The sequence below is a fragment of the Emydura macquarii genome, unplaced genomic scaffold (assembly GCF_026122565.2).
Source record: "Emydura macquarii macquarii isolate MOO-44397 ecotype Brisbane River unplaced genomic scaffold, CSIRO-AGI_Emac_v2 contig_2503, whole genome shotgun sequence".
In the NCBI taxonomy this organism is placed as follows: domain Eukaryota; kingdom Metazoa; phylum Chordata; order Testudines; family Chelidae; genus Emydura; species Emydura macquarii.
In genome coordinates this window covers 365,352-380,634 of record NW_027132640.1, presented here as the reverse complement: position 1 = coordinate 380,634, position 15,283 = coordinate 365,352, and the positions used below count along the sequence as shown (strand labels likewise).

General features: G+C 45.4%; 1 protein-coding gene across 2 annotated transcripts in view; it reads left to right on the top strand.

The window, feature by feature from the left end:
- VAC14 (VAC14 component of PIKFYVE complex) overlaps positions 1 to 15,283 on the top strand; it is a 190,671-nt gene that overhangs the window by 81,723 nt on the left and 93,665 nt on the right. The gene's annotated exons all lie outside the window — the stretch shown is intronic.

Below are 15,283 nucleotides of genomic sequence, written 5' to 3'. Positions count from 1 at the left end.
GAGCAAAATCTGTAATTGTGCTCATGGATGGGAGGGGGCAATCAGGAAGTAGCTTGAGCCAGGCAAGGTGCAAACTGGTGGTGTGCAACAGTCTGCAACAAGGCACTTTGGTTCAGACTTGACTGACTCCAGCTAGCCCAGTCTTCTGGGCCGTTCTTGATCTGCCTAGCCAGTCTTGCTATAGTATGTGACGGCTTCATGATGCATGCAAATAGAGGACTAGTGAAACCCAAACTCATTTTATTGGTGACCTAAGCCACAAAAAAGGGACCCCACACACCCACCCCCTGTGTCCATTCATGCAGTATGTGGTTCTGGATCTTCTTCAGGGCAGAAATAACTCTCCCTCATCTTCCAGTCTTGAGTGACACAGGTGCCAGTCTCGATACAGTAATTCATTGGTGTTGCTATGCAGCAGTGCATCTCTGAGCTCTCAGAAATGCTGCTTGAGAACTGATGCTGGTTCCAGGGACAGTTTCTTCTGGGGACAGGTGGGGATCAGTCCTTGAGCAGGGTGTGGGGGAAAAATTCTTCCTGAGGGACGTAAAAGAACTAAGTGACATTACTGAAATATGCTGTGCAAGATACAACAAGCCGTCGCAACATTTGCACCAAATACTCTTCATCTCACCTCAAAACGGGTGCCCCGGCTTCCTGGGTCGTGGCAGTAAAGCCAGTCGGGGATGGAAGTGGCATCGGCTCTGATGGATTGCCAGGGGAGGAAGCTGGAGCGGATGGTAGAGGCCGAAAGTGGGGAATAAGGCTAGATCAGGATCTCGTTCAGGGGTGGGAGCCCTCAGTCGAGGGTGAAGTGGGACTAGTGCGAGCGGGGTGTTAGCTGGCTGTAGTGAGAGCAGGAGGGAGAGGTTCACAAGCTAATCAGATCTCCATTTCAAGGAGGGATGGCTGGAGTGTGGGAGAGACCAGGGTTCAGCCCGCGGGAAGGCTGGCCCTGGGGTGGGAACAGAGCAGAGGTGACCCAGCAAGGGAGGGTGAGCGCAGGGAAAACGGATGGGGGTCACTGGAGTCTTGACCTTGGTTAAACAAGGTGAGTGCTAGTGACCCTCCCAGGAACACACTGTTGAGAATCTGGGTTGTAGCCTTTAGCCAAGACCTCTGTTGACGACCATAGTCGATAGATGGGAGAGGCTAAGTTGTGATTGGTGACCTAGTTATCTGATCTCAGTGATGAGTTTTTAACAATCATGTACATTGGCTCTGGGGTTCCATCAAAGTCTGCATCATACACAGAGCCTGTGCTGTGTCCCGTATGTGTATAGAGGGCCTCCAACCAACCAGTGTAGGTACCGGATGCAGGACTGGGCATGAGAAGCTGTTTGGTGTATGTGTCTGATTTCCAGCACTGAACAAGGAGCTTTATTAGAATAAGAAATGGTTTGATCCTTAAAGCTACCGTGTCTCTAGAATCTTCCCCAGTCTCTCTTGCCTTCTGCCCTTCCCGGATAGATATCCTTATGGGATGTTTACTGCCAGCCTGGCTTTGAAGGTTGGTATGCTAAAATGCTTTAGATGTCTTCCTGTCTGCATAGACTTTTTTCCCCAGCCCTTTTCTTTTCATGAGCCATCCTGCCCCTCTCTGGCTTGTCTGGTTTCCAGGTCTGGTTTTGCAGAACGCCATTGTCTTCATAAGATACAGTATATGGTGCATTACCAACAGACCAGCTGCCACATCATGTCCATCTACAAGAGGAACAGAAAACATTCTGGAGGGAGTGAAAATGCCAATTGTGGGCAGGGAGGAGGAATAGCTGAATGTTTCCATGTAACACGTGATCTAGCTGCATGTAGATTCTGCCTTAGACAGAGCAAAATGAAAAGGCTCTCTCAGGCTTCATTCCAGGTCTTCTAGTCTCTCATTTTTGGCATCACTCGGTTAATGTAGTATGGAAAATGCTTGAATGGGCTAGAACTGATTAAATCAGAGCCTGTTTTTCTGAAATTCTAGTGAAGGGCCACATAATCATACCAAATATTACATCCTGTTACTTCAAACTAGTTCCAGGTGCCTGCTTAATCAGGGGATAATGAAAAGACTGATACATGCAAAGTCAACTACCAGGGCTCCTATCCCTCCCGCTTCATTTTCAGTTGCACAAAAAACCATAATCATCTTTGCCAGAGGAAAGGTCAGGGAGGCAGAAGTCACCAAGCCAGCCACTTGCACTGATACATGCCAGTTTGCAAATAGGCTTCAGTAGATTATGAGCCGGGAGCCTGTCGTGACAGGGCAGAGCAATTGGGGAGTTTATCAGGGTGCCAATACAGGGTTTGCTGGATCTAAAGGTGAGAGTTCCTAAAGTCCTGTGGCTTGCAAGATTTCAGCCCAGCAGAAGGCTGCTGACTTACTGGTTAGAGCAGCCATTCAGGTGTGTCTGCAAATGGTCTCTCTTTAAACCAAATTGTTTGTCTCTTAAAGAGGGGTGTGGAAGTGGATCAGGAGGAGACAGGATTAGAGGAAGGATGGTCCAGTGATTAGGGGGGCTAGCCTGGAACTGGGGAGACCCAGGTTTAGTTCCCTGCTATGCTACTGCCTTCTTGTATGGCCTTGGTGCTTAGGCTCTGTCTCAGTTCCAAGCTGTAAAGTGGGGTAATAGCACTGCCGTGCCACACAGCCCAGTGTTATGAGGGGAGAGACATTGAAGATTGTGAAATGCTTTGGGATCTACTGACAAAGCTTCCTCTGGAGGGAAGGTGGGGCCTATCCTTCAGAGGGGATGAGGGGGAACATTCTTCGAGTGTGACATAAAAGGAGGAGTAATTAACATTACTGAAATTTGATATGCAAAATATAACAAGCCTGCACACTATTCACACCAAATACTCTTCTTCTCAGCTCAATTTTTGAAGCTAGATACATTCAGACAGGAAGTAACACAAATATTTAACAGTGAGCGTAATTAAGCATTGGAGCAATTTACCAAGGTTCGTAGTGAATTCTCCATCACTGACAACTGATAAATCAAGGTGGGATGTTTTTCTAATAGATCCACTCGAGGGATGGATATGGGGCAGTCTCTGGCCTGTGTTATGCAGGAGATCAGACTAGATAGTCAAAGTGGTCCCTTCCGGTCTTGGAATCTGTGTGAAAGTGCTACACCGTATTCATTTCTTGACTGTTTCCTTTCCTTCAATAGAACTGTTTTGATGCAACATGGGTATAGATCTGTAATGTCTTGGTAAAGTCTTGCTTGTCTGTTTTTGTTCCTTCTGTGGGTTCATTATTTATCCCATGAGTTACCCTTTATACCACACTGTATCCTCTGCTTCTCTGAACCTGCTTCCCCTTTATTTCTCAAAGCGTCGTGGAGAGGCAGCATTAGCAACTGCCCTGCTCCACGCTCTTTACCAAATTTGGCTTGAGGGCCTTCCCACAGCTGTGTCAGACGTTTGCTTCTTATGCACATTATCTGCTACGTGTTCCTATTGTTGCTAATTGATTTATCTTCAAAAAAGAATAAATCTGGAGTAGATTCACATGAATTTAGGGAAGAAAATATGGAGGAGAAAGCTGAGGGGCAGTCGTTGTGGCAGAGATTTGGTAGCCGCTGTGGCAGTGCATGTTTGCAAAAGTGTAGTAGTCGTATAAAGCCCATTGCTTAAGGGGACCCACAGCATGGTGTTGCTTTTCTTAAATATGCATTTAGTGCTGGAGAGAGGTTCTGGAGGGACATCTCTGCACCCCGAGGTCTGGTCTGTGCTGAAAAGCTGTATCTGCATAGCTCTGTCATTTGGGGGGGGAGTGAAAAAAACACACCCCTGACCAATATAACTGTGCCAACCTAGATGAGTCCACATAGGTAATGTCGCTAGGGGAGCTGGTGTTCCTACGCAGATGGAAAAACTCCTTCCATCAGTGTAGACTGGCTCTACACCACGGGGCTATGCCGGTATAGGCTTTGTAGCGCAGACATGCCCTTAAAGTGCTTTTCCCCTGGAACAGATATAGACTGGACAGCATCAGAGACACACCCCATGACAGCATGCCTCAACCCTGAGGGGAGGTACCTTGGTATCTGTGCCACTTCAGTCCTTGGTGTGGCTGCCGAGAGAGGCAGTGGCTTTTGTGATGTGAGGGCCCAGACTGACCGCCACATAGGCTACCAGATAGTGCCGTGGGAATCTGTGGTCACCAATCATCTGGAGTGGATTTGGCCTTAGACCTTAGCAGTACTCTAGCTTATTGCCAGTCACCTGAGCTGTTTTGCCCCTGGTGACCCTGTGGTATATTCTGATTACAAGGAGTCACAAGTTAAATTAATTTGGTCTCAACTTAGTTTCATTAGGCTCTCAAATACACCACAGAAACCACTCTTCAGTTCTTGAGGCCAATTAGATATGCTGGGGATACTTGATAGCTCCTGGGTGAGCAGAGCAGGGGGCTAGGGTTCCCAGGGACTCTTCTCTGTATGGGAAACTCATTAAGCCACAACGTGTGCACCTTTGTGACAACAAAAGGGCACAGGTCTAGTTCATTTATGTTTGCCTGGGTAATAGCTTTTCTCACTAATATCCTGTCACCCGCAGAGCGGAGAGGAGCCGCCTGGCACAGCCAAGAAGCCGACATCTTAGCATCTGTTTTGCTGAACTGCAAATTGCATTTGTTTTTGAATGGATCTATTTCTATCCTGCCACGTGAGGCTCCTCCACGTCATATTTACAAAGCGAAACTCCAAAACATCCCAGAGAAGCTCACTGGGGAGACGTTCTGCAGATTCTCATGTCGCCACATCAGGTTTCACTTAACAACATCTGCTGAGGCTGGCTTCCATGCCTGTGACAGCACTTGAACTGGGACTTGTGCACATTAAGTGCTCCCGACTAGCTCTCTTTCTGCTTGAGCAGTCAGACTAGTTGTTCAGGCGTGACCAAAAGGAGTTTCACAGTTTCAACTTGACCGAGATCGGACAAACTCAGGACAGTGCTCGACTCTGTTCTGCCACAGGCTTCCTCTGTGACCTTGGGCCAGTCCCTGTCACTGCCTGTTTCCCCATCAGTAAAATGGGGATAATAGTATCTCCCAGGATATTGGGAGGATAGATGCATTCAAGATTAGGGATAGGTTTAGATACTACAGATAAGTACCTAAGATATCTTGACTGATATCAAAGTACCTAAATAACTGAACCATGTCTGTTTATCCTATGCCCATCAGCATTGCATTCTTGTGCCTCTGTCAGTCATATATAAACAGACTTGCATGTTCGCATCTCTTTCTTTTTTTCCAGTAACAGGGAGAGTTCTCAGGAACATCACTGATCATATCCTGCTAATCTCTTCTCCAGCCTGGGAGCAGGCTGTCTATTCTGGCATTATAAAGCAGCCCAGTCTCTGCATGCCTAATCCGTTTTTAACAAGATGGGAATATTGTTAAGGGGGTCTTGTCACTTCAAATCTCACCAATTTTAAAGAGTTAAAGTAGTTTAGGAACTGCCCCCACCCATCAGAGGCTGCCATGGTTTTAGAATCACCTTGATTTGTAAATTTCTCCCTCATTTTCTGTCTGTTGTGAATGGCCCACACACAATGGGGAAAGGGGATTGATTGCACAGGGGGAAGATGTGTAACAGGCCGGATAGAGGGCTGTCAAATGTGTAAAGTAAATTGTGAAGAACAGAATTATTCCTCTTGTCTGTAAAGCCTGGTCCACACAGGCAGCTGCACCAGTTTAAGTAAAAGTGGTTTAAATCGTTTTCATTAAACCCCACTGCAAATGCCTGTGTGGACATTTTTAAACTGATTTTAAACTTGGCTTATATTGATTTAGATATTTGATATTCAGTAAGGAATCAGCTTACGCTAAATGGATGTAACCCTGGTTTAAATCAGTTTAAAGGGTCCATACCCATTTAAATAAACCGGTTTTAAACTGATTTTGGTTAAATCAGTGCAACTGCATGTGTAGACTGAGTTTCCGTGGTGGCTGAAACAATGGTTGGCTTTTTAAAAAAATGAAACTCTCCTTTCGAAGTCAATGGCCCTTTAACTTTTTGAAAACTCTCTCCAGTAGTTTGATGGCATTTCCTTCCCAGCCAGAGCTATGGAGATTGTTCAGTCCAGCAAGTGATCTGACTGTCTGTACACTCTGGGTTGCTATATAATATATATTTATAAGGCCTTTAATATAGATTCCTAATTGCCTGTCTCTTTTGACTTATAACACACCCTCATGAGTGATTGGAGCATAGCAGTGCCATGAACCAGAGTGAGTGTTTTGAATTGTCTGTACAGCAGGAGGCATTTTATAATTCCAGGAAGGGACAAGCAGCTGACCAAGCTCTGAAACAAAAGCTATGGTGTGCTGTCACTGAATACAATGGAAAGCTTAGGCTGGTTGCAAAGGATTTGGGAGCTCAAGGTTATGTTCTTGGCTCCACCACAGACTCAGTGTGGCCTTAGAATCATAGAAGTATAGGGTTGGAAGGGAGCTTAGGAGGTCGCCCAGTCCAACCCCCTGCTCGAAACAGGACCATCCCCAGCTAAACCCTCCCAGCCACGGCTTTGTCAAGCCGCAGCTTAACCACCTCCAAGGATGGAGATTCCACCACCTCCCTAGGTAACCCATTGCAGTGCTTCACCTTCCTCCGAGTGAAAATGTTTTTCCTAATATCCAACCTAGACCTCCCCCACTGCAACTTGAGACTCTTGCTCTTTGTTCTGTCATCTGCTACCATTGAGAACAGCCTAGCTCATCCTCCCTGGAACCTCCCTTCAGGAAGTTAAAGGCTGCTATCAAATCCCCCCTGCCCCCATTCTTCTCTTCTGCAGACTAAACAAGCCCAGTTCTCTCAGCCTCTCCTCATAAGTCTTGTGCTCCAGCCCCCTAATCATTTTTGTTGCCCTCCGCTGGACTCTCTCCAACTTGTCCACATCCTTTTTGTAGTGGGGGGCCCAAAACTGGACACAATACTCCAAATACGGCCTCACCAATGCCGAATAGAGGGGAATAATCACTTCCCGTGATCTGCTGGCAATGCTCCTACTAATGCAGCCTAATATACCACTAGCCTTCTTGGCAACCGGGGCACACTGCTGTCTTATATCTAGCTTCTTGTCTACTGTAACCCCCAGGTCCTTTTCTGCAGAGCTGCTGCCTAGCCCGTCAGTCCCCCGTCTGTAGCTATGCTTGGGATTCTTTTGTCCTAGGTGCACGACTCTGCACTTGTTCTTGTTGAACCCCATCAGATTTCTTTTGGCCCAATCCTCCAATTTGTCTAGGTCACTCTGTGTAAATTGGAGGATTGGGCCAAAGCCCATCTCTAAAATGGAAATAATAGCAGGCCAGTACCACAGGGATATGAGGCTTGGTTCGTTGTTTAGAAACTGCTTTGCTTTGAGATCCTCGGATGGCAGGTGCTAGAGGAGTGCTATGTGCCACTGCATGGTAGAAAAGAGGAGTTCTACCAAAGAGCTGACCATTGCAAATACAATGTGCCTTTTCTGCTGATTTGCATATGCAAATAAAAGGGGGAAGAGGGACTTTAAAGCTAGTGTGCCTTTTGCAGCCATTGTTGCGGTGGGTTTTGCAGCTTTCCCATTAAAATGAGCTGTTTGACATCATGAATAGAGAATCTGGAAAGTGAAGCCAGAGCCTCATCTGGGTTGGGTTTCTCCAGATGCTTTCTGAAAAGCTGAGACTGCAAACTCTGCCTGCAGCTCTTGGCAACGGTCTCTAATTGTGCATTCTTCAGATCTTGGAGGGTCACTCCTTTCAAGGGGAAGCTGAGCTTTCTACACCTCTTCATTCTGTTGCTTATACAGTGAAGGAGCTGTATGTCCCATCACTCCTTCTTTCCTTCCAACCATCTGCGCAGTGGTTATAAGGATTATGTTGGATCATGAAATCTTCAGAGCTGCAACTGCCTTTTCCAACCTACACTATTCATCCTATGTTTTGTGCGTGGATGCTTCAGCTCTCTAGTGAAAGGTCTGGCATTTTTCTTGGATCGCACCAGGGAATTATGTTGAGGGAAGATTTAGGGTCATACTTTGTCCCTGGTAGACTTCTCTGCCAAGCTTTGGGAGGGAGGAGGTGATGAGTAAGGGTCTGCATCCATGTTTAAATGCCTTCACTCTTCGTTTTGGTCCACAAGAACGTTGGATGTTCCCTTTTGCGCTAATGAATACCATTGAAGCTTATCTTGATGGTTGGTGTTTTGAAGCTTGTATGAGCGGAGACCATTCTTCACACAGCCACCCACACTCCAACCAAAGAGCAGCAAAGCGCTAGCGTTCTTCATTGTCAGCATCACAATCGGTATGTTAGCAGCCAATCTGGCAGGTTACAAATCTGCAGTGTCAAAGCTTTTAAAAAAAAGTGTAAACTTCAATTAATTAATCCACAGTTTTCTTAACACCTCTTCTTGCCTGTGTCTCACACATCTTCATATAAATACTGGAATGCTGGTCCTAGGATTTCATTGCTCTAGAGTGTGCAAGCACCCTGTAGTGGCAGAAGCTGAGTGGGAAGACCATGGAGTTAGAATAGCATTGAAACCATAATATGAATGAGATCTTAGGAGGTGGGTACGTAGGTTGGAGTGTGGGTATGGCGCTGCCTTGTTAGCTCACATCCTGTTTCCATATAGGGATATTATAGGTTTGTGGAGCTCTTCATATATAAAGCTTGTGAACTTCATTATGTTGGGGACACACCTTCATGCAAAACAGATGTTCAGAGGGCTTGGGAACCATTCAGGAGAAGTGTTGTCTTTCTCCAAACATACCTCTATACAAACACCATCAAATCTGCTTCCATTGCAACACTTCTAAGCTGATGTGTAATTCCAGGCTGGAATGTATTTGATCTTTGATCTGCAGGGTGAAGGAATGTACCTGAATGCAAATGAAACCTCAGGGCAAGTAGGTTTTTTCAGCTTTATGGGATGCCTTCTCTGGTTGTGGAGCTTCAGCCATCTTGTAGTCAACTTAGATTGTAAGGTCCTTGAGGCCAGGACCATCCTCTTATGTGTTTGTAAAGCGCTTATCACAATAGGGTCCTGATCCGTGATTAGGGCTTCTAGGTGCTACAAAAGTACAACGAATAAACAATAACTCAGTCAGCCCCAAACATGAATGGACTGCTGTGGGGTTCAATGTAGAGCTAAGCACGGCAAGGTGGCCTGGGGCAGGGACTAAAAATGACAGAGGTAGGGCAGCTAATGAAAAAATTAGCCAGCAAGAAGAACTCAAATGGGTAACTTTTCTGGTAACGTCTGAAGAAATCCCAGAGATGCACATGGCTGATTGTTGGTTGGGAATGCTTCGGATGCAGCAAGGCTTCACTGCACAGGAGATGGAAGGCCTAACTGAAGCTGTAAGTCTCTGAAATCTAATTGTGAAAGTAACCTTCATGTACAAAGCTTATAAAATGCCTGTCAGCAAACCCTGTAATGCCTCCATGACGATATCATTCAGCTATCTTGGACAGGCTTCTACAAGGAAAGAGAAACCTAATAGTTGAGATCTGTACACAACAACTTTCCAAACTAAGTCCGCCAGAGAGGGCTAGCAAGGATTAAAGGGAGCATGGGAGAAAGGTGTTGATCCAGTAGTGCTCTATCCCAGGAAGCAAAAGATATGCTCTAATGGTAATGCTCTGTTCGGACAAAATGGAGAACCCATCTGTTAGGTAAGCAGGGATGAGGAGGCAGAAAGCCTCCAGCTGTGTAAAGTGATAGCTCTTCCCTTTCTAGTTCAGTCACAATGCTCCTAGACACAAGGGGACTCTTGCTATTTATTGAAATATGGACCCTCTTCATTGAAAGCTCCAAGAGAAAAATGTGAGGTCTCTTCGACTGTTCAACCATATACAGCTTTAATATTACAATTTTCCAAAGTTTGCCTTTGTTCCCAACCTGGCATTTTCATATTTCTCCCTCTTCAAGAAAGAAGGTGAAGCTGGGACAGCTGTTTTGTCCGAAATTTTGGCTGATGTATTCTAGATCTATTGACATTTTTTTGCATGTGTGTATGTTTCTGTGAAAAACCCCATGGAGCTTTGGATAAACACATAATTAAGCACTAAAACACTTTGATAGCTGGCAAGGTATCAAGGGTCCCTCTGCTCCCTGCCCTCTCCCCCCCACCACCAAAATAGGAGATGACTTCTGCTTTTTCTTTGTGTTGTTATGGACTTCCTACAGCAACAGATTGCTCTTGAAAGTGATAGGTTTAGCTTAACATTAGTGCTTCTTCCCTTCACTCATGACTGATGAGCATTTGATACTCTTCCCTGGAGGTACTGATAGGTCCCACCTTACTTGGATTCAAAGGGGAAAAACTAGACCACTATTTGGATCTCAGTGACTTTGCAGAATACACAGAGGGCAAATGCTTGATGGTGATGCTTGCATGCATAAGGATGAGCTGACTGCTGGTGTGCCGTGAGAGCACTATTCCTTCTTGATCTCAAATTTTGCTGAGACGTGGAGGAAATTTTGCCTTCCTCTGGAATGCTGAGCAGTTGGGCTCTGGTGGATTTACCCCAAAAACCAATCTGGTGACTTCATGCTTGATCTCAGTGTCTCTCTTGCATGTATCATTATGGACTCTAGCAATGATGGTTATAAAAACTCCAGAGAATCCAAAGGCCATTATCCTGTCTTGCCTCGCGATACATCCAGACAGTGTCCAGTAAAGGTATTTTTATTTTACTTTCAATAGCCATCTTTGGGAAGTTTCTCAAGAAGACTAACAATCAATAGGGTTTGCATTGAGGTACAAAGATCACAACATAGTTTACTACCTTGTGGATGGGAGCCCTAGAGCTGGGGGCCAGCTGCTGGAAGACCACTTCCCAGCACAGGCTCCTTGTGTCCTTGACACTGTCAGTTTCAGAGTCCTGGAGGAATTCAACAGACATGGTCATGAGGGGAGAGAAGCCTACTCTAAGAAGGGGCTGACCTTCAGGCCCAAATGTGTGCCTGGTCAGTTGAAGAGACTGATGCCTGATGGTGATGGAGTATAGCTGGGAAAATCCTGCCTCAGTGGGTTGAGCTGGGGTTTCTCATGGGGTTATGCTGCTGGTTTGTCTTTGTTGCATTCTTTAAATTGTCTGTTCTGCAGGGTAGCAGAAGGAAGCATTATATTATTCCAATAGATGCATTTAAAAATCAACTGATGGGGTGTCACAGTTGTAGGCTGCACCTGTATTCACCCTCTCTGTCCACCAAGGGCATCCACTTTCAGGCGTCCAGCTCTCCAGCCATCAGCCTCTTTGGGGCAGACACACGTCTCTCTCCGTCCTGACTGGGGCTTCTCCAGGCTGCACAGCTCCCTACTTATACCGTGATTCTCCAGCAAGTCAAACTGCCTCAGCAAGCCGCTTTGCCTTCTCCTCAGAGCCTATAAACAGCATAATTGTCTATAGGAACAGCTTTCCTAAGCAAGCACATTTATTCTTAAGGTGAAAGTGTTACAGAGAGAACCTATTACAACAATAAAAGAACTTGCATGTTGTTAGTTAGCTTACCAGAGATCACGCAACTCCAGCAAAGGCTCTGGCAGGTGGTCAGTCCCTTAAACCCCACCAAGGTGTTTTCTGTGGTCACAAGTTCATAACGGCTGTTATGAACAAGCACTCCCAGGAATAGGTCAAGTCCTTCCAACCCCTCCCAGGAAGGATTGGGGCCTTCCTTGGACAGAAAGGTCCTGTCCATTTGCTGGATCTGAAATAGGCCCTGAGTCTAAACTCAAGCTATTTATCCAAAAGGCCTTTCTTTGTCTGTTGGTCTCTGCAGAATCCAGTTTGCACCAGTGTGTGCAGTCTCTCTGGAGGTGTTACAGCATAACTGTTTTCAAGTACATGAGAAGTGGTTACAAGGAGGGAGAAAAATGGTTCTCCTTAATCTCTGAGGATAGGAGAAGAAGCTTAAATTGCAGCAAGGACAATTTAGGTTGCACATTAGGAAAAACTTCCTAGCTGCCAGGATAGTTCAGTACTGCAATAAATTGCCAAGAGGGGCGGTGGAATCTTTGTCATTGTGGATTTTTAAGAGCAGTCTGGACAGACACTTGTCAGGGATATCTAGATAATGCTTGGTCCTGCCATAAGTGCAGGGGACTGGACTAGATGACTCCTCAAGTTCCAATCTGATCCCTAGAGTTCCTCGACCAAATAACTTAGTATTTGCGAGTTGATATCAGGAAATAAACCAAAGGAAACGCGGTACCTCCTCGTGCTCTATGACTGGTACAGACAAGTCAAAACCAAGTGCTCTTAACTTAAAACTTTACTTTATTGGTCTCCAGCAATTCCTGTTGGAATTACCTTTACCGGAAGTCTCCACTTATTAGTCTTAAGCACATACAAATACAGTAGTGGTTGGAGTACCTCAAAACTTGATAGTTACTCCATAAGTCTGAGGCAGTCTTCCAGTGAATCAGTCACAGATTTCCAGATGGCCTATCCGTCCATCTGTGTCTGGAGACCCTTCCAAATGTGTCCATGAATTGATCCGCCTGACTCAGACCTGCTACCTCCCTCTTTACTCCAAAAGGTACAGAGACTTCATTCAGAAGAATGTTACATAGCTGAGCAAACAAATCAATCATTGGGCAGAAGCAGGAGTTAGAGATTTGTCACTAAAAATGTATTGTTAAGCAAGCAGTCTGAAGCTGTTAGTCTGAGAGCTAAATTTCCCCATACTGACAATTCTAAAATCTCCAGACTTCCTGTTTTTCACAGACATTCCACCCAGCATGTTCAGAGAGAGAGAACACAGAACCAGGCTCACTTCACGTGTTCACTGTCTATCCCCCCTCCCGGTTTGCCTAGTTTTTAAGTTGTTAAGTTCCTGTAAAGGCCTGAAAATGGCTAAAAACAGCAAGCAGAATATTTGATAGTGCATCCCGATAACAGATAGTGGCTTGAACACATGACTGGTTGCTAAAATGCCTCTGTATGCTTCCAGTCCTATGATGTGATGATATTGCAGGGAATTGCCATGTCTGTCATAGGGAGCTCTGCTGATTTAAAGTTTTGGCAACTGTTGCTAGGACTCTAAATTGAATCCCCTAAATGCAGTCTGCAGAGCACAGGAGTGACATGCTGTTTTTAAAGATGAGCTGCTGCATGTTGTCATCTGGAGTGTTTCTATTTTGAATCTCCTGTGAACAATGAGCAACAGCTGTCCTGGCTCTATAGAGGGTATAGATATATTTTGGCTCTGGTTAGTGTTCATTTGAACACGTGCACCTTTGTGTTGGAATATTTTGTTTTGGCAATGTAGTATTTTTTTAATCTGGATCATTTTACCTGCATCTGAGAAAGAATATACTATTGTGGTTAACACTGGCTTTCTAGGAGATGGCTATTAAAAGTGCTTAAGAGCTTGGGCTGGGATTTCAAAGTTCCCAAAGGGAATGGATAAAATTCAGTGGGAATGGGTGCCTGATTCCTCTAGGTTACTCTGCACATCTCAGCCACCTTGGTGTTTCATTTCATTTCCCTAGGATTTGTGTGTGTTTAGCTCTTACAGGTTGAGAGGCTGAGAATTACCCAACTTGTGCCGAAACCTGGATAGACTGTGCCGGTCCTACAAGAAATCACTGAATACATTTTCAGTCTTACTAGTGCTTTAGCCCTTTGCCTAGATTTTTAATTGGTTGCTCTTTGACCTGATGACCAGCTCAGTATGAATGCATTTGAAAAGTGTGATTTTTAAAGCCACCACTGTAATTACAATGGTGGCTGATGTCTATACTGCCCTCCGTGGGTTGGTGGAGGAGTGTATCTTTACAAGGAGTACTTCCACTGATCTAAGGGGGCATTGTGGGGAGCTGAGAGCTCCCGGGCTTCCTGTGGGCTGCCCACCCACTCCTCTTTCTCTACCAGGAGCCAGGGGAAGCCACCCATGGCTTCTCCATTCCCCACTCTGCTGGAAGGGGCAGTCATGTCAATTTCACGGCTCAGCTGTGTAATTGACAAGGCTGCCTAGGGAGGGAGCAGGTGAAGCACCCAGGTTTCTGGCCCTGGCTCCCAGTTGCCTGGGCTTCTTGCCCCAGTTCCAAGCCAGGAGTAGGGATGAGCCGCTTGGGCTTTCTTCTCAATTTCATGGCTCCAGCAGAGTGGTGAAATTGACGAAAATGACAGCCCTTCCACTGATGTTTGACTTCGTTGCCCTAACTAAGCTGACAAAAGCCCTACACCTCTCATTGAGGTGGTTTTATTTTGTCGAAAAAACAGGGAAGTTTTGTTGGCGGGGGGGTCAATCGCAGTATGGATACCACCTCTGTTTTGTCAACCAAAACTGACTTTGGTGGACAGAATTCTAGTGTAGATCAGGCTTATGTGTGCTAGACCCACACAGCAATCCTACCTGGGGAGTTATGGGTGTTTTATTTTTTTAAGCAGTTCCATCATCAACTTGTTTTAAAATGTCCATTTAAACCATTGACTTTGATCTGGTGTTCTAGTAATTAAATTGTCTACCTTAAAGTTCCATCACTTGAAAGCAATCCTTATTGGACAACTTCTCTGAAGTTCAGAGGTTGAAGTTTCTGTTTCTGGTGTGAAATTGTCTTAAACACTGTCTATCTGGGTATCCTGAATGAGGAAATGCATTTTTCACACCTCCCCAGCTAACTGGCATGCCAACACCCTTACAAAGTTCAATTAACATGCAAATAGTTTCTTATCAAGTTATCACTCGTGTCTCAGTGAGATTATGCTATGTGACTTGAGGCTTCTGGTTCTCTCACAAGTGTGTAAAAGAACTCTCCAGTCTAGGGTTGTAAAGTGATGGTGCACATACTATAATTTTTTAGTATTACATTAACACCTAAAGCCCCAAACAGAGATCCAGGCCCAATGTGTTCAGTGCTTTACAAATCCACACTGAAGAGACAGTATCTGCTCTGAGGAGCCTGCAGTCTCAAAGGGTGGGTGGGGAAAACAGAGGCCAAACCATTAAATGATTTGCCTAAAGTGTGACAGCAAGTTAGGGGCAGAGCCTAACATGCCCTATCCACTAGGCCACACTTCCTCTACTATACTCACTACTGACCTCCTTGCTTTTGACCACCAAATGAAAGTATCTTTCTGATGCACATTTCCCAGAAACCTACCTTGTCTTCAAACAAATTCCCGGTAAAGAGGAAAATGGAAAAGTCCTTAATAAAGGCGCTTGTAAGTCAACGTCCATCTCAGACTCTGCAGTTAACGGTTCTTAGGACTACACTTTGCAATCACCAAATGCTGCAACTTGATCTGTGTTCATTAATGCCAGGCCCTGGGCTGCTTAGTAGCGGCATGAAAGTTTCT